The sequence below is a fragment of the Chenopodium quinoa genome, unplaced genomic scaffold (genome assembly GCF_001683475.1).
Source record: "Chenopodium quinoa cultivar QQ74 unplaced genomic scaffold, ASM168347v1, whole genome shotgun sequence".
NCBI lineage: Eukaryota > Viridiplantae > Streptophyta > Magnoliopsida > Caryophyllales > Amaranthaceae > Chenopodium > Chenopodium quinoa.
Genome location: NW_018743405.1, coordinates 1,528,195 through 1,547,470, shown reverse-complemented (window position 1 = coordinate 1,547,470; position 19,276 = coordinate 1,528,195).

Below are 19,276 nucleotides of genomic sequence, written 5' to 3'. Positions count from 1 at the left end.
CATTGGTGCCTAGCGCTAATGTTGGCGTCAGGCGCCAATAGCCAGCGTTGGCGCTAATTAGTTTTTATGTGCGCCAGAACTCTATTTTGATATTTTATCTTTTTGGCTGATTTTCTCTATAAATAACGTGCTAAAAACTCCGTTTTCGTTAACCAGTTTTCATCAACAACCAATTTTCATTCATCTACCATCTACCAACTTTCATTAAGATTCTCTTGATTACTCTTTCTCTTATTTTCCCTCTCTTTTCTAAACTAGCCTTTTACATACAAAATTCCGCATTCATTAGATCTAGATACACCTAGCCATATTCGAAGTTGCCTTCGCCCTAGACGTGAAAGGTTTAATTTCTGAGGGTTTGGTCCCAAATCTCTCTTTCAATTATTTAATTTAATTGTTTTAGTTATTATTTTCCTTGAAGTTACTAACGTGTGTATTTTGTTATTAGAAAGAGGTACGAGACATCCAAGTAAGTGCTTTAATGGTTTTATTGATGTGATGATATAGAAATCATGCCTAGATTGTTATTTTGATTCCTAGTATCATGTTAGGAGGCTTGATGTTTTGGATGACAACAATGATTCCTAGTATTATGTTTAGGGAAAAGGTTATAATATCAAATATGCTTATTATGATTCCTGCGATGTTTCCTGTTTCTTCCTAATATTTATGATTGTTAGTATCATGTTAGGGTTAAAGTTTTGATTTTTATTGTTTAGTGACATGCTAGGATTTGTTATTAATCTTGTTAGTATCATGCTTAGGATCTTGCTATTATTATGCTTTGACATGATTCATGATTATTTTTTATAATTTTATAATTATTGTTATTATTTTGATTATTTTGATGTTGCTTGATATATTATTTATTGTTATTGCTTGATCACACCTTTTATGCATGTTTAAAGGGAATTGGTACTTGCAATCACGCTTAATAAGATAACTAATAATCTTATTTAGGGTTAAATATGGTTATAATTCAAGTGATCGCCAATCATAGTTTATTTGTGCATTAATATTCAACCAACAAAGATTAAACAGGTTTAGGGTTAATCCTATTAATTGCATGTTAGTCAGAAAGCGCTCATGAATACGATCAGAATAATGTAGAGGCCTATTATTAGGGAAGGTTCAATCTCTTTTAGGTTGGATTTGTACCTTCATCCCCGAACCCTATTTGGTTCAAGACCTTGTGGAGTTGACGATCTCTTGGATCGTTAAGGGGTGTAACCTTCACCTCGTGAACGGTTTACAAGTTCCTAAAAAGCTTGTTGGCGACTCTTTTGCTCTATCTTCTTTCCGTTTGGACGCCACCGTACTCTAGTGTATGATAACAGTGGGGTTCAAGCTAGGGGATTAACGATTGAAATATTCCCTAAACCTATGCTAGACTTATTGGGGAAAGGGTAAATAAAAAAGAAATAGAAAAAGAGGTCAGGAAATCTTGTCGTTGAAGCTCGCCTCTTGTCTTGTGTTGTTTGCTTTATCATCACTCGCTTTTCTTGTTAACTATAGGCATGGGAAGCTTGTTATTATCAATCAAATGTTGGATAGCCTCCTTTAGCTTCCAACAGCCCTCAGTACCATGACCCCTACCTTGATGGTACTTGCAGTGTTCATCTGGATTCCAACTAGGCATTATCTTTTCAGGTGCGGGATCTTGAATAGGTCCAATGGGAGTAATGAGTCCTTTGGCATGGAGTCGATCGAAGGCAGTATTGTAGCTCATCCCAATGGGGGTGAAGTCTTTCCTTAGTTTCTTCTTAGATCCTTGGTTAGCCATGGCTAAAACTTCACTGAGATCAAAGGTACTAACATTATTACTAGAGTGGGCATTTTCGGAAGAAGAAGGATTGTCATTCTTCTTTCCTTTCCAGCCACCGTGGTTACTATTTTTAGTATCTTTTTACTTTGCGAGGTCTTCTCCAATCTCGATTCCGATGTCATAAACGGCCTTGAAAGTATTCAAGTTGTGTTGATATTTTAAGTGCTTTGAATACTTTTATTGTAAGTTCTTGATAAATACCTTCACAGATTCTTTTTCGGAGGGCACCTCAATCATCTTAGCGGAAGTTTCCCTCCACTTATTGAAGAAAGAAGTAAAGCCTTCATTCTCTTTTTGTCTTAGCACCTCGAGCCGTCTATAATCGGTTTTGACTTGAATATTACACTTATATCTATTAATGAAAGCGTTTACAATAGCATCCCAAGTAGAGGTTTTCTCTTTGTCAAGGGAGAAGAACCATTGTTGGCAAACAGTTTCAAGAGATAAAGAAAGCAAGGAATGAAAGACTTTATTATCAATCCCCCTAATGTTCATTATAGTTTCAAAGGCCCTTAAGTGATGGTAAGGATTATCTGTTGCCTTGAATTTTGGGATGTCGTTGGCATTAAACTTATGCGGAAGAAGTTCTTTGTCCACCAAGACCCCTTGTGAACTAATGCCTTGAAACTTGTAATCACTAGATATCTTGCACAAGCTTTCTTGCATAAAGTCCATTTGTTGTTGCTTCACAGGGTCATTGATTTTGAGAGCTAAAGCCTTCAACGCCTCAGTCACGTCAATCAATTGACTCGTAATTTAAGTTCATTAACTTCCTCTTGAGTTGCCATTATCTTTTTAGCTTTCCTCTTTTGATGAATCGGTTTATCAAAAAGTAAGACTTGAATAAAGAGGTTGTCCTTGATTAATCGCCCTTCTCTCCTCGACCATGTACTGTGAATTTGGGGATATTCATTTTTAATTATTTGACTCAAACTCTATTCAACATGCAATGGATGGAGGAAGTGAAGAAAGATGATGTAGATGGAGGGATATGAAGAATTAGGAATGGAATGTACCCCCAACTCAAATGACGGAAACAACCGACTCATGCATGAACCTAATACATGGTCGTGGTGACATATATAAAGTGTGTGCTAACGCTAGTGAGTGTAGGTGATATGTGAAGACTCGTTTCATGACCACGTAGCTAGACTATGTGACTAGAATCAAGCAAAGACTAAGTTAAGACCTCACATATATGCATTAAACTGGACAGGTTGTAATATTTTAGTCATAACTTTTAATCTGTGATCTTATTGGGATGAAACCAGCTCCAAATTAAAGATAAAACTTGGGGCTACAGATCCATAGGCTGTACGACTCGTAGTTCTTCCTAGAACTCCAGCTATGACCAAAACAAGTTGACGCTTGTGCAGTATACGGGAATAAAAATCTGGGTTGACTTAAAGAGACTATGACTCGATTTAAGGTATATTTTTTAGCTCAAATTAATTAATTAAATAATTAAACAAATTCCTTTAGTCATTAATTAGTTTATTTAGGCTTAATCACAAGTCAAACAAACGGTTAGATTAGTCACATAATAACTATGCACAAGTAGTCACAACATGATTCAATGAGTTTGCAACCTAACCATGGCTCTAGTTCTCTAAAGTTCGGGATATGGGTTGGTCAAAGAGGGTCCATGGTTAATTGTCCAGATGCACCGCGCGGAAGCCTAACCGTGAAGGGTTAGCGCGAGTGGATGGGACAACGCGAGTTAAGAAAAACTCGCTTCCATGGTTTGGTGAATTCAACCTTCTCGGATGTACCCTTTGTTGCTCAAAGCATTCAATCAGGTAGATGGAGCATGAATTCCCAGACGGTTATATCCATATGTAAAACACATATGGGTTTCAGAAAATTGAGAAAAACTCAATCAGGAAGTAGGTATTGGAAGAACTTGGCGCCAGCAAACAGAGTCCAGCGCCACCTTTTGGCTTTAGCGCCTGGGGCGCTAACGTCAAATCGTTGGCGCTAGATTTTGTTCCCTGACGCTAGTTCCTACATGCCTCAACAGCTTTCTGTGCTCGATAAAATTTTGTAGTTTCGCGCAGCATTATTTCTATCCTAGTTGTGAAAGATATTCCTCAAATTTCCTATGTGAAACAATACTATGTTTTTAACTCATTACGGATGGTCTTTTCAATGAGATCTTTTTTATGTATATGACAATAATGTTAATCAAAATTACGCACTTGAAATACTTAAAACTTTTCGAGTCTCATCCACTCATTCTAAATCATTGCCGAAATAAATTTAAGGAATTAAAATAGAAATCCTCCCCAGTGGAGTCGCCAAATTCTGTAGGGAATATTTCAAGCATTAACCCCTAGCTTGAACCCAACTATGTTCTCATCTCTGATTCGAGAGAGTCTAACTAGGAGCATCACTAATCAAGCTCAATCGACAATTGCAATTCCTATGAGAAAAACATAAGTAAATTTGAGTAATTAATTATTAGTTATCCACCCTTAATCGGGACTGAACTAAATAGAGCTTAAATGAATATTTTATGAGAGAAGAAAATTAGGAATTGAACTGAACTTAACTAGAATAAAGCTATGAAACATATCAACATTTACACAAACGGTAGACATATCGGCTTGTCAGCGATCGGGTGGTGTCCAAAGGAAAAGAAGATAGAGCAAAAGAGTCGCCAACAAGTTTTAGGAACTTGTAAACCGTTCACAGGGTGAAGGTTACACCCCTTAACGATCCAGGAGATCGTCAACTCCAATAGGTCTAGAACCATGACTGGTAGTTCGGAGATGAAGGTACAAATCCAACCTAAAAGAGATTGAACCTGCCCTAATAATAGGCCTCTACTTTATTATGATCGTATTCATGTGCGCTTTCTTAGTAACATGCAATCATTAGGATTAACCCTAAACATGTTCATCTATGTTGGTTGAATATTAATGCACAAATAAATCTATTATTGGCGATCACTTGAATCATAATCAAATTAACCCTAAACAAGATTATTAATTTTCTTATTAAGCGTGATTACAAGTACAAATTCCCTTTAACAAGCATAAAAGGCGTGATCAAGAAATAATAAAATATAATCAAGCAACATAATAATAATAATCATAAACAATAATAATAAAAATAATCATAATAATTATAATAACATCATCATCATTTTAAATCATAATAATAGCAAGATCCTAGGCATGATACTAACAAGATCAATAATAAACTCTAGCATGTCACTAAACATATAAAAATCAAATATATAGCCCTAACATGATACTATTAGGAAAGACAATAAAAGGCATCATAGAAATCATAATTAACAATATATTCTTTACCCTAAACATGATACTAAGAACTTATTGTTGTCACCCTAAACATCACATTAAGAAAAAACATCCTAACATAATACTATGAATCAACATAACAACCTAAACATGATCTCTCTATATCATAATATCAATAAAATCAATTTAAGCACTTACTTGGATGCCTCGTATCTCTTTCTAATAACAAAATACACGCGTTAGTAACTTCAAGGAAAATAATAAACAAAACAATTAAATTAAATAATTGAAATAAATATTAGGGACCAAACCCTCAAAAATTAAAACCTTTCACGTCTAGGGCGAAGACAACTTTGAGTTATACTAGGTGTGTCTAGTGCTAATGTATGAGGAATTGTGTTTGTAAAAGAGTTGGCCTAGAAAGGGACAGAGAATCAAGAAATCCATGATGAGAGTTGGTGATTTAAAAAAGGGGAGATATGACCTCTATTTATAGAGAAAAAAGAGGGTCGAAAAATAAGAAAAGAATTCGAATTCGAATCGAAATAGAACTCGATAGACAGCAGTTTTTGCGAATTTTGTTTTTATCATATCTTTTGATCTAGAAGTCCAAATAAGGCATATGATATGTCGTTGGAACGCTCCTGAATTTTACTTTCTAACCCAATTAGAATCAGATTAAAATCATTTGTAAATAAAAATATATGGCCTAAATATTATGACGGTGTCAGTTTTGGATAGAGTTTTATATCTCATTCATATCTTTTTCGTTATAGATCGGATTTAATATTATAATATATCATTGGAAAGATAATTTCAAGATCTATACAAACATATAAAATTTGGATAAATATTATGAGGCACAAAAATAAAATATGAATGTCTTTGAACATCTTTAAATTCGAATAGAATTAGGATTTAAGAAAAGGAAAGTATTAAAAAAGAAAAGTTTTTATTTAAGTCAAATCCTTTAATATTATCTTTTCAAAAAGGATAATTAAGATCTTTTAAAAACTTATAGAAGCTTCTAATTAATCCTAATTATTTTAGGAATAGGATTAGACCTTAGGACCCTCCACATGATCATTGGGTCGTAGGTAAAACCTGGTTTGGACCCAGTTTAGTATTATGGCCTTAACTTCCTCATTATTCATCGGAATTGGGCATATAATATATTGTTGGAAAGGTCTTTTCAAGCCCCATACAAATACACCATTATTGGACCCATATCATGGACTAAAATAAATTGGAATGCAAGTTTTTCAAAAATAGGGTAAGAAAAGAAGAATTTCAAAAACAGAAAGAAAAGATATTTTAATAAAAACATCCTCATCACTAGAATTTTCACACTTTCTCTTTGTTCAAAAATCAAATGACGTGAAAGGTATTCATCACTGGGTTTGGTTTTGAGGAGACACATTTGGGTGTCTACAAAGATCATCTTCAATCCTAGTACCCATAGAATAGACCTTTTGAATAGTGTCTAGACTAAGGTAACGTAGATGTTTGTTGTACTTTTCATGACAGTTGTCAATGAATTTTTGTACTAACTCGAGTTCAAGAGGCCTTTGGGAAAGGTGGGATGCCTTTTCTCGCCAACCTTCATCGTCGCCTTGCTTAAGCATCTCAAATTCACGTAAAGTTGACTTGAACTCTACGTTAGTCAAGTATTGGGTGATGAAAGCCGAAACTACATCTTCCCATGTTGCTTTAAATTTTGGATCTAGCCCATGGTACCACTCTCTTGCGGTTGGGTCTAGTGATAAAGGGAAAGTCAAAGCATAAAGCTTATGATCAACTCCCTTTAGTGCTATAGTGCCAGTAAAACACATTAAGTGATTTTATGGATTATGGTCACCTTAAATATTGGCAAGTCCATAGCTACGAACTTTTCTGGTAAAGCAATTCCTTGGGGAGGAGCAAACTTTTCTGCGTCAAAGTACTTGTTCCTCATTGTAGAACGAAGAACTAACTTCTCCAATGACTTTTCTTTGATAGATAGTTGCTCCATCTTTTCTTGTAAGGCTAACGCTTCAACTTTTTTCGTTTCACCATTTTCCATCTTCTTAATTCTTTTCTACTAGGCCTCTTGAGCCTTTTCCTCTCTCATACGAAGAATCTCTTGTTGAAGTTCTTCGACGGTTGTCATTGTTGTTGGACTAGGATTAGTTATCAAAGGAAAGTGGTTTGAAAGGGATTGATCTTTGGGTGGTAAACGTAGAATGCGAGTGCCCGGGGGTCTTCTTTCCCAAGATTGAAAACTGGCCCTAAAGGAGTACGAAAGGATAAGTAAATCGATACCTTGCTTTTGAAAGGAAAAAAAAATAAAAAAGACGCAAAATATACTCAAACGGATAACATCGCCCTTAACAATTCTTCAATGAAGATATTGTTCGGACGAGTTAATTTGTTTTTTAAGAAATCAAAACTGACTCTTCCAATGGGCGCACGCGAGTTACATAGTTGCGCACGGCTGTTGTGCGCAACAAAGTAACTTACGCTGGGAGGGGTCGCTCAACTTCTTGAGTTGCGCGCGCCACCTGCTCGTAATATTTGTTTTTTAATTCGATCGTTTTTTTTTATTCAATTTTTTTTACTCGACTCTATTTTTTTCTCTTTTTTTTTGTTATCCTTTGAATATGATGCTAAATCACGAAGAAACAACTTCGTAATTAGGAACCTAGACCAAACTAAAAAATAGAAAGAAGAATATCCTAACATGTTGCACATAGTCACATAATCACATAAGCATGTCATAAGTCAAGATTCACGCAATGCCATTCTAAGGTAAAAAAAGGCTTGGTTGTCCAAAGGTACCATACCTTAAAAACGACGCATAAATCAATCACTCAACGTGCTGACCCATGACATCGCCCTCCCAACAATTTTGTGGTGATATGAATGGGATGATTGATATTGATTTTGGGATAAACGCCAAGTGTTGGCGACCCCTAGTCAATGAGCCAATCCCCAATGGTTTCAGTGTGCTATGCTTATGCATGATGCAATGTTGATTGTTTGGTTTTTACTCTTGTGCAAAAGGAAGATATTATGCGTTCAAGTCTCGCTCTCTAACTAGAGATTATCTAAGTTAATTCTCGTTACAACCCATAGGCAACCTAGTGTTGGATACCTTGGACGATAACTACGAATTAATCATGTAACCTCTATGTCCCCAGCGGAGTCGCCACTGTGAGGAGGGTGATCCCATCGTAAGGGGTACTCTCCTTAAATGCCCTTAGCCACTTAAAAGTCTAGGACTTTACACTTGTTAGGGTGTAGAAGGATTTGAATTCCTGACTGTTTGGGGGACCTTGAATTAGAATTGATTCTATCATCACAATTTTTTATAAGAAATAAGTAGGAGTCGCCAATGAGTTTTAGGAAAAACTCATAAACCTCGTTCATGCCTTTCTTCCATGTGGAATTCATGGAATAATTAGCATAAACCATAAGTTTACCCATGCCCAAATTGGTCCATAAACCAGAAATGAGTTCGGGAGCGAGGGTACTAAGATAACGTTCCTTTTAGAGGGGAATCGTCATCCTAGCCCTAGTACGGCCTCTACTAGCTCTTCCTTTTTCACAATTTCATCACCAAACAATATATGCAACGCGATACCTAAAGCTATGTTAGTTAATTTTATTTACAAACATTAATTCACATAGGATTTACATTGCAAAAGTCGTTATTCTTATTTAATAATATTCGTGAAAGAAAAATAAATAAACAATATTCGCCTTGGCTTAAATGATCAACCAACAATTATTTAATTCAATTCTAGTCTTTATTTAATGCAAAATACAATGTGGAATCGATTAATTAATTATTTTAAAGGTGATCAAATAACACAAGAAAATAAACGTGATTTAACTAAGTGCTCGGGAATTTACAACTTCTCTTTGCTAGATCTCCGTTTAGAACACTTATGGACACCTTCTTATTGGGGAACCTCCACCGTAGTAGCAAAGTATCGAAAGGGCGAGTGTTTAGGACAAGAGGCTAGGTTGCACAAGTTCACAAGTTATTTCGCTAGAGTTTTAGGTTAATTTTTTAGTCTGTTGAAGCCTTGGTTTAAGCTCATATTTATAGATAATGATTAGGTTTAGGATTTCGAGCAATCTTCCGCAGCAGGTATCACGCGCAACAGATGAAGTTGCGCGCGGCAACCCAGCGCAAGTTATAGAGTTGCGCTGCTATGTGCAGCGCAACTATTGGTCTTGCGCGTGGCTTTATGGTAAGATTCGATTTTATATTTTTCGTATAATTTCCGAATAATTACAAATCTTCTGCAGCGCAACTCTGAAAGTTGCACTGGATGTCACCCGCAACTGAAATAGTTGCGCGCGGCAACCTTGCGCGACTTTGTGAGATGCGCATGGCTTTTTCTGCGGCAGCACTAAGTTTTAACCTAGGCACTCCTAAATCCGTCAATAATAGGGTTTAATCACGGGCTTAAGCCTAATTATGATCGGTTTTAGTTAATTGGACCTTTGTTTTGGCTTTTCTTTAATTTGGGCTAGTCTTTTGTGTTTTGTGGCTTAACCAGTTATCCATAATTATTCTTCACTTTGATCCAACACGAAGATGGCTTTATTTATCGTCATTACACTTCTTGTCGGGATAGGAGGCCAAAAGTAGATGTCTACAGTAACCTTTGGATTTTTCGGGTATTTTTATTAAAGGGGGATGATTGGATTGATTTATTGCTTGGTTTGGGGTTTCGGTTGGGCTTTCGAAATGACAATTTTCGTTTTTTTGGATGCCAGAATAGTCTTCCTCATCTTCCCTCCCGCACCTCCAAATAAACGAAGAACCATTTTAGAATTTAAGTTTGGATTGAAAAGCTAACTTAAAACACCAGAAACACACTCACAACACAACACAAACAATCACCGAAACTTCAAACCCTCGATAAAATCCAAGTACCTGCTTACAATTCAATAATATTCCAACATAAACAACCAACAATTCTGATCGCGGGTAAAAGTAGGTCGTTGGGACTACTAACCCTAACCAAATTAGAAATTTATAATACCTAAACTTACACTAAACTAGTTAGTGGCAAGTAAAGGGTCGAACCCAAAAGGACTAAGTGTATCAATTTGTGCTAATTATACTACTAAGAAAGCTTGTGTGATAAAGAGAGGTTCAACTAAACACAACTAAGAACAAAAAACTAAAACTAGGGAATCCAATTACATCAATACATTCAATAACATCATACAATTAGATGAAAATGACCTTAATTAGGAACAATCAACACATTTAACTCACTCTCGCACAATTAAGCATGTTAATTATCCTACTAAACTAATTCACTCTCGTGCAACTAGCCTAGAAAAGGTATGGAAGAAATTAGGGCTCTCAACCAACTCACTCTCGCACAATCGATTGAAAGCACAATTAAGAACATAGAATCAATTAGCTAGAAAGATTCTAATCCATAAAGGCATCATCCATACACAATAATCAAGAAACCATTCCATACTAATCACAATCAATCATTCAATTTATCAATATAACCTTCATCCATTTCCCTAGAACAAAATCTAAGCTAACATAATGAAGAAAGACATGGAAAACAAGGTAAAATAAGAATAAAAACAAGATTAAACAAATAAAATAATTAATCTACTCAAGTCAATAAACAAAAAGCAAAAACTAAGAATTAAGCAAAGAAATAAAGATGAGAGAAAGTTAGAAAATGCTCATTGAATAGATGAGAAGAAGTTCCACAAAGTTGCTTCTTCAACCTCTCAAAAACTCCATGGAAATCCAAGCTTTCTCTCTCTACACTACTCCTAAACTAACCCTAAGAGAGAGAAAATAAAGGCTAAACTAAAACTAATCTATCTAAAATAAAATGTTGATTGAAAGTTTTTAGAAAATAACCCAACGAGGGTATTTATAATACAAGCTAAAATAATATAAAAGAAATTAAAAAGAAATAAAACTAAACTAAAACAATTAAAATAACTAAACTAAAAACCACCAAAAAAAACAAAACTAAAAATAAAATAAAAGAAAAGAAAAAAAAAGGGAAAAGAAACCCCAAAACCCACTAAAACCCCCGTCCGAACCCACGATTTTCCATCAGACTCCTTTCTCCTTTAACTTTCGAATTCCCCTGCTCCAATTCAAGCACCCATTCACGCATCATCATCACCGTTCATACTCCATCATCATCGGCAATTATCACTTTGCAGCCGTTCGATTTTCATTAAAAGTCACGCGCGAAGCTCGTGAAATGGTTCGGTCGAACCATGGGTTGGTGCGGCCGAACTACGGGGTTGGTTCGGTCGAACCATGGGTGTGTTTGACCACACCTCTTCAAATTACAAAACCTCAAAAGTTTCTGACTCGAGCTTCGACCGAACTCCTTTGGTTTGCTCGAACTTGATTGATTTTCATTTGCTCTGAATTACGGATGTTGTTTGGGCAATTTGGGGTTGCAATTGGTGGCCGATTGTGGGTGAAGGGCTGGTGGTTGTTTGCGTGGGTTTGGTTGGAGGTGGTGAATGGTGGGTTTGCGGGCAGAGGCGGTTATTGCGGTGGTGGCTGTAGTGGTTGTTGCGGTGGTGGAGGATAGGTGATTTTGGTGGCTGGTGGAAGAGGTGTGGGTGTGAAATGGTGGTAGATTGAAGGTGTGGATTTGATGTTGCGGGTCAGTGAGAAGAGGAGAGGGAAATCAGGGGAATTGCGTGGTTCAGGTGGTGGTTCGCAAGTGGTTGCGTGAGGTGGTTGTTGTGGGCGTTGTTGTGGCTGTGATAGGTGGCGAGTGAAGGTGAGATTGGTGGTGGTTTGGTGAGTGTGTGACGGTGCTGCGTGAGGTTGGATTGCAGGGGCAGCGTTGCTGCTGTAATTGGGGTTGTTGCTGGCGGTTTTGGCAGCTGTGGAGGCTGTTGGCGTTGGGTGGATGTGGTTGGGATGGTGGTGCGCTGGTGAATGTGTGGTGAAGGGGAAGGAGGAGCTGGGGCTGCTGGCGCGAATTGCCTCGAACCTCGGACCCCGAACACGATTTGAACTTGAAACCCGGAACACCTACAACCAAAAACACGAGGGTATTACCACGAAATAAAATAAAGATAAAATAAAATAAAATAAGATAAGACAAATAAAGTAAAATAAAAAGCTAAAACTAAATAAATAATGAAATAAAATAAAATAAAATAAAACAAACTAAAAACTAAAAGAAAATAAATAAAATGAGATAAGAGGGAAATTATTAACTAAAACTACAAAAATAAACTAAAAACTAATAAAAATGCAAAAATACTCAAAATAAAGGTAAAAGGCAAGAATAAGCAAATAATGGAAATAAAGGATAAATAGGGTTAAATTATTGGAAAATAAGCCGGAAAATGACTCAATAAACACCCTAAAAGTGACATAAAAGTCACTTATCAAACTCCCCCAAGCTAACCTTTTGCTCGTCCTCGAGCAAATTAACATGAAACACGAGAGAAGGAGAATGATTTATTCAAGCAAATCTAAGACACTAAAGGAGACAAGAATTTACACTAACTCACTTTCGTAGGAATCACGGTCAATTTTAGCAACTAAAGACAAGCCCTTTAAACCCCTAGATCGCCCTAGAGGACGAGTGTGTTCTCGTGAGGGTGTCCTAAGAGTTTAACCCACAACTCTAAACAAAAACCAAGGCAAGGCAATAAAAAGAAAAGAAAAAGAAACATAAAAAGAGAAAGAAAACACAAAGTTCATATTTGGACGAGAAATAGGAACAAGCACCAATGAATGCAAACCTTTCTAAATAGACAAATGTATGCACGTTTCAAGATGTCAATGGTTGATTGAAACATAACATATGCTAAGCATAGAGAACTAATGAGGACTCAATCCACTCTACCCCCAACCAATCGGGCCGCGTTCTCTCCACTAGCTTTAAATCAACCCTTAAGCTAGCTTCTCATGATTCCACGAAGGAACCGGAAAAAGATAAAGATATGCAAAACTTTGAGAAGGTAATCCTGACATTTCAACTATGCATACTCTCTCCATAGGTTTGAAGTCTATCTCCCTCCACCATTCTTTGACCTAACCCCACTAAAGTCTAAGGGTCTTTTATTGGGTTGTAACGTAAGGCTAAGGGTTAAGGCGGGGTAAAAATTTGAAAATTTTGGTGATATTTCCTAAGTGAAGCAAAAGAGTGGCCTACTCTCAAAAACAAACTCAAGAAGTCACAAAATATCAAACAAATATACCAATAATTCCATCTCCCCCAAGCTTATTCAACACTAACACAATAAATACCAAAAACGAAGTAACGCTCCCCCCCCCCCCAAGCTTGAACGAAGCATAGTCCTCAATGCTTAAACTAGGGAAGAAAACGAAACCAAACTAATATATATATATATATATATAGCTCTTATTTGATGTCCTTGCCCTTTTTTTTTAACTATGGACGGCTTTTTCTTGAAACTTCATTTGATTTTCTTGAATTGCATCTTTCTTCTCAAACTTTTTTGCATTTTCTTTTCAAGCTCAATTTTCAATACCTTACTTAAACCAATTCACAAAGTTTTCTTGCTCATGATCAACACTCTCAAAACTCAAACCTCACATGCCAACGCTTTACTAATTAAAAGGGTTGGTAAACATAGGCCATTGGGTTTGTAATGTGGTTTAAACAAGAGCGGGAAACATTAGGCTCAAATTGGTTAATAAGTAGGTTGATGCAAAATAGAAAAACAAATTTGTAACAAAATTAAAAGAAGATAAAGAAATATGAGAAAAGGTGCCCTTTTCCTCCCCTAGAGTGGCTCGGTCACGATCTTGGGAGCTAGAGGTCAAAATAAGGATTAAGACACGCATAGTCAAGGATCCTAAATAGCCGCTCAACAAGGTGATGAAGGCTAGAACAAATGAAGCTCACAAGGGATTATAACCAAACAAATACCAACCAAGGGTTTCAAATCCACTATAGAGAGCAACTCCATCTTACCACATTCCCGTGAACTAAGGTTTCATGGACCCCTAAAAGATCTTAACCGACTACCTTAGCATATTGACAGGGTAAAGTCGTATCCCCTAATCAAAAATAAATACCTAAATCACTAACTAAGGTAGACAGGGAAGTAGGGTCGATCTCCACAGGGAAACAAGTCTTTTTACTTCCAATTAATTATTATAATCTAAATTATTTAAGTAACCAATATTTATAATTAAGTATGAGACTAAACTACAAAGAATAAGAGTAGGGAGAAAACAATATATAAAGGGATCTAGGGTATAGGTTCACCAATAAATAATACTCCAGGGTAAAACATAGTAATCAATCATTGACATTGCATAAATAACATGATTAACAGGCTCTCGCAATTTATTAATCAACGTAGATCTAACAGGCTCTCGCAATTTACTAGATCTAAGTCCTCATTGAAAATAGCCTTTAATATCAAATTAACATCTGCTCGATTCATCAATTTAATATTGCTATACTTTTACAAGCCGCAATTGTAAAACATTAAAACAATCCAATAAGAAATTATCATGCAATACCAATAATCAATAATAGTCAATCATCAATGCATCAATTAACCAGATTGTAAAGGGCTCTCGCTACTTATTACAATCACACAATTAATTTACCGGTATTAAATCTCATCCCTCGAATCTTGACTTAACCATTTATAAATTAACTTGCCTATTGAAACTAGACCTAAACAATAATTCTCATCTCTCGATTCTTGAATCAATATTGTCAAACTCATGCATAAAAGATAGGTCTAATCTAGTCACAGAGCATTAAATCAATCAATAGGAAATTAATCTAGCATTGATAATTAACAACAATAATTTACCCCTTCATATTATTTATTAGATCCCCATAAACCCTAGAAATTAAACTACTCACACATATTAAAAACTAAACTAATCAAAATAATAAAATAACTCATGATCAAAGGAATAAAATAAATAACTAAGATTAAGGGAAGAGAAATCGTTACCAAAATAAATCTGGAATTAAAAGAAAGAATTAAGAACAAAGGTTTAGAGAGAGTTTAAGAGAGAGAAAACTAAGTAGAGAGAGAAAGTCTAAGAGAGAGGAGATAAGCGAAGAAGAGAGAGATAAAAAACGTATTACGGAGGAGTATTTATATTCCGTACAAAAATCCTACGCTAAAACAAATTAAAACTATGTTAATCATCTACTAAGAAAACACGCGCCCGATCGCGCCCGATCGGGCCCGCCTTTTTCACAACGCCTATACTGATGCGCCTTGCCAGATCGAGCCTACGCCCACCCGATCGGGCCTAGTCTTCTTCTTTGAGGCTTGGACTTCGATTGGGCTAGATTTCTCGGCCCAATCCATATTTCCTCTCGGGTCTCGAATACATGGTCCAAATGCCTCGTGATCCCAATTACCGAGCCCTTAATCACCGGCTCTCACCGATCTTGGGCTCCAAAAGTGGTCGTTTCCTTCTAGCTTCCGTAGTCGATCCAATAAAGCCCGGGAAAATGCTCCAAGAGTGCAATTACCTGTAAAATACAACTAAAACTACGAAAACACTAGAACACACAAATTAGTAATAAAAGTGGCCCGAAGGAGCCGAAAACACTACTAATAACGACTAAGGGACGGGGGTAAAACACTATATAAAATGGACATATCACATATAGTATCCTAGAGTCAACCAATGACACTCTCAAACCGTGCATACATTTACCACTTAGGAAGAAAAACATTCAAGGATTCAAGTCCCAAAATAAAATGTCCAAAATAAGAACAAAAAAAACACATTTTGCCAAAATTACCTTGAAAGTAAACAAAAATCTTTTTGGATTTTTCAAAACCAAAGAAAATACATGGAAATGCATATACTCAAGTACATGGCATAAATGAATCAACATCCCACCAAACATGATAGAATACCCTCCCCCCAAGCTTGAAGGAGACAATATACTCAAATATAAACAAAATAATCCATGGGAGGGGAAAAGAAAGAAATCAATCCAGTAAACCAACACATGTCCAACGAGTCACCAAGCACTAGAGAAAGAGCTAAGAAAGATATTACCGGATATAGGTGGGTGTAAATACCCGCAAATGACCCAATTTAACCTTTCAAAGCCGATTTCCTCTTGAATTGAATCTCGATTTCCATATGCTAGCAAAAATAGGAGTCAAACTTCCTTGTTTCTTGATCCAAACCAATGCATAAGTGTATATCAAGTTATGTACCTAGAAAAAAGCACACAAACATTTCCATGAGAGAAAATATAATCTAAAAAGAAAAGAAAATGAAAGCATTTAAAACCCCGAGTTACTTCCCGAGAAAGGCTTGTTTAACGTCCAAGAGAGACCGCTCTAGTAAATAATATTGCAACGAACGCAAGAGCTTATCAAATGCACTACCACAAGTAGGCAAATGAAAGGAGGTGGATGTGCAACAAGATTATTGCACGCAAGTGAGGAGGAAGATGCCAAAAGAAAGAAGAAAAATCAAGAAAATAAGAAGAGAAAGAAGAAGAAAAATAAGGAAAAGAATAAAAAGGCAAAACCTCCTCAAAATATTTTTGGGTGGCATAATCACCCATTTCCTCAATAATAGGAGGATGAAAAGGAAAAGTCTCATCAAACAAGAGATGGTCCTCAATAGGCTTTTTGACAAAAGAAGGGAGGAACATGGGATAGTAGGAGATGTGGCCAAATTTCCTTGAGAAAGGGACATGAGGAAGGGGAGGAGAAATAATGGTCTCACAAAGTCTCACATCACCAATGAGGGCATGAAAATCAATCATAGAATCCTCAAAAGAACACTCATGACTCACATCTCCCTCAAACAAAAACTCTCTAATAGAAACAACCTCATCCTCCTCTCTATCACCACGATGAACAACAACTCCCTCAAGATCATCAAAGCCTAGAGTCTCTAAACCATGCATGAAAGGATAAAGGTTTCTCTCAAACTCATCTCTTTCCCATGAAGCATTGCCAATGAACTCTCTCAAAAGGCTATAATGTTTTGTTACACCTTCAATGAACATACTAGCCATAACCTCAAATGAGTCCAAAGACTCATGGATAGAAGGGTCACCAACATGCAAGGTGGACTCATCAAGATGGGGAAGGGGGTTGGAAACCTCAAAATCGACATTTTCTTCATTCACAACTCATCCACCATCACTCAAGGGACTCTCAATCTCTCTTGATTTCTCAAACTCACCATCATCATCCTCATGAACTCCCTCATTCAAACATGAAGATGGCTCACTCACATCCTCACCAAGGCAAGCTCTCAAAGGGGGTGAATAAGGGGAAGGATGGCATTCAAGCTCAAATGGGGAATGAAAAGGATCAAAATCCTCAAAAATCCTCTCATCACAAGAAAATATCCCTCACCTTCACACCCTTGCCCTACATCATCCTCAACAACACTCTCGCACTCCAAGTGAGGTGCCTCAAGTCCATCTAAATCAAACATAGCACTCATCACTTGGGCAAGCCTCACTTTTCTCAATTTTTGTTCCTCTTGAAGCTCTTGGAGTTATTAGGTGAGATATTGCATTTGAGAGAGAATTTGGGCATCAATGTTATTGGGTTGAGGTTCATGATCAAAGTCAAATTGCACATCATCGAAATTAGCACAAACCTCATCAAAATGAGCATAAGGGGGAAAGGTGTCACTTTGCATACTAGGATCATCACAAGGCACATAAGAAGTATCAAGAGAATTCATGCAAAAATTAAAAGAATCTTGGCATTGAGAATCAAAATAAGAAACATGAGATTCTCTATCTAAAGAATCCTTAGTAAGCCATGTGAAGAAATCCCACGCATCATGCATAGACAAATGACAAAATCTACCATTATTCATGTCCTCAACCATTCCCCTAGTATACTCATTCATGCCCCAATAAGCTATACCACAAGCATCACTAAGAGAACACCCATGGTAACTAAGAAAACCATCTAGTCTTTCAAAGTAAGCATAGAAGGGTTCACTATAAATTGAGGAAAAGATAAGCATGCCATTTTTATACAAAGGACAAAGAAAAGCAAACAAAAATCAAATAATATACAAGAACCTAGCTAATCTAATCAACAGAAACTAATGAACGCCTTAGTCCCCAACAATGACGCCAAAATTTGATCGCGGGTAAAAGTAGGTCGTTGGGACTACTAACCCTAACCAAATTAGAAATTTATAATACCTAAACTTACACTAAACTAGTTAGTGGCAAGTAAAGGGTCGAACCCAAAAGGATTAAGTATATCAATTTGTGCTAATTAGACTACTAGGAAAGCTTGTGAGATAAAGAGAGGTTCAACTAAACACAACTAAGAACAAATAACTAAAACTAGGGAATCCAATTACATCAATACATTCAATAACATCATACAATTAGATGAAAATGACCTTAATTAGGAACAATCAACACATTTAACTCACTCTCGCACAATTAAGCATGTTAATTATCCTACTAAACTAATTCACTCTCGTGCAACTAGCCTAGAAAAGGTATGGAAGAAATTAGGGCTCTCAACCAACTCACTCTCGCACAATCGATTGAAAGCACAATTAAGAACATAGAATCAATTAGCTAGAAAGATTCTAATCCATAAAGGCATCATCCATACACAATAATCAAGAAACCATTCCATACTAATCACAATCAATCATTCAATTTATCAATATAACCTTCATCCATTTCCCTAGAACAAAATCTAAGCTAACATAATGAAGAAAGACATGGAAAACAAGGTAAAATAAGAATAAAAACAAGATTAAACAAATAAAATAATTAATCTACTCAAGTCAATAAACAAAAAGCAAAAACTAAGAATTAAGCAAAGAAATAAAGATGAGAGAAAGTTAGAAAATGTTCATTGAATAGATGAGAAGAAGTTCCACAAAGTTGCTTCTTCAACCTCTCAAAAACTCCATGGAAATCCAAGCTTTCTCTCTCTACACTACTCCTAAACTAACCCTAAGAGAGAGAAAATAAAGGCTAAACTAAAACTAATCTATCTAAAATAAAATGTTGATTGAAAGTTTTTAGAAAATAACCCAACGAGGGTATTTATAATACAAGCTAAAATAATATAAAAGAAATTAAAAAGAAATAAAACTAAACTAAAACAATTAAAATAACTAAACTAAAAACCACCAAAAAAAACAAAACTAAAAATAAAATAAAAGAAAAGAAAAAAAAAG